Source organism: Prionailurus bengalensis, chromosome E1 (genome assembly GCF_016509475.1).
Source record: "Prionailurus bengalensis isolate Pbe53 chromosome E1, Fcat_Pben_1.1_paternal_pri, whole genome shotgun sequence".
NCBI classification, from domain to species: Eukaryota; Metazoa; Chordata; class Mammalia; order Carnivora; family Felidae; genus Prionailurus; species Prionailurus bengalensis.
Genome location: NC_057347.1, coordinates 31,392,114 through 31,393,471, shown reverse-complemented (window position 1 = coordinate 31,393,471; position 1,358 = coordinate 31,392,114). Strand labels below are relative to the sequence as shown.

The 1,358-nt window shown below is 32.4% G+C and overlaps 1 pseudogene; it reads right to left on the bottom strand.

Moving 5' to 3' along the window:
- Positions 1-352: 352 nt before the first annotated feature.
- On the bottom strand, positions 353-442 carry LOC122486277 (annotated as a pseudogene).
- Between the last annotated feature and the right edge of the window lie 916 nt (positions 443-1,358).

The following is a 1,358-nucleotide window of genomic DNA, read 5'->3' as shown; positions in this document are numbered from 1 at the left end:
TAAGCATGCTGAAGAGTTTTTAAAAATTTAATACCATCCTCATTACAAAATAAAGTTGTAATTTATTTATTCTAAGTGGATACATATGACATTATTTTGATATCTACAACTTCCATTTTGACTGGTTAAATAACACATTTTGTTTAGATGCGGTTATAAACTATGCATGCACTACAACCAATTTCAAGTACATTTCTGCTCCAGGGCCTCTTAATTTAATAACATTATTTTTACCACCACACTGTGTGCCAGTAAAATCTGTTTGTTCCTATTTTCTCCACAAAATATTTTAAATGATGACATGTTTAACTTTATACTAGTATTCACAATACTGTCAGATGTCGTAATTTAGAATGATTTTGATCCCATTAATGGGAATTTAAAAATAAGCTATTATTGAATTTATCTACACTTGATCTTAGCCAAAAGGCCGAGAAGCGATATTATTGAATTTATCTAAGTTCGTGTTCTACTTGAAACATTTGTTGACACTAAGGGGAAAAAAACATGTAATTCTTTGCAAAGTTTTTCTGCTAATGAAGCTATCCTATTAACAACTATCAATTTACTTTTAGTGTATTCACAGGAAAAGCTGGAATCAATGACAGAAGAAACTAATTTAGAACTGTCATTTGATCTAAATGAAAAGTCATGCTTCACAGAATAAAATGTAAGTGCTCTTTCTAAAGCTGTAGGTTTCCAATCATTGTTAACAGGGTAGTCTTCTTAAAGTAACTATTAAATTTTGAAGGAGAGGCTGATGCTTCTTTACCATACTTCTGACTCTTGGTTTTCACATGCTCATTAATATTATGATAACCCCCATAAATAATTTTCAACAAAGTCTCATGGAAGTTTCCCATTCATCAATATCTTAAGAAACAGAAATTCATATTTAATCTCTTTTAAATATACTTTTTTTGCTTTGGCACATTGCAGCCAACAATTAGAAAAAAATGTTTAAAGCATAATGAAAAAAATAAATTGTTGTAGAGTTCTCATGGAGTAAATGACAAAAATCACTGTAGCAACACATTCCAACAATTATTTTCCATACATATTTCACATATATCTAACTTTTAATTTTTGCAGGTTTCCCAGTGTGTGCAACTAGTGGCCAGATGCTTTGTGTATCCAACATCCCAAAGAAGGACCACAGCAATTCACCAAACAGCCAGAAGAAACAGCAGCAATAAGCAGTTCTTCCATCGCTACCTAAAAGTAGGTGTTGGCGGTCTCTAGCTTCTCCTAATAAAGTGCAGTCTTGCTCACCAGCAAGCACTCTTAATGCTATCTTTCAAAGGAAGGAGATAGGGTGTTAGTTACTGGCCATGTGGAAATGGCCAGAAAAGAGAAAT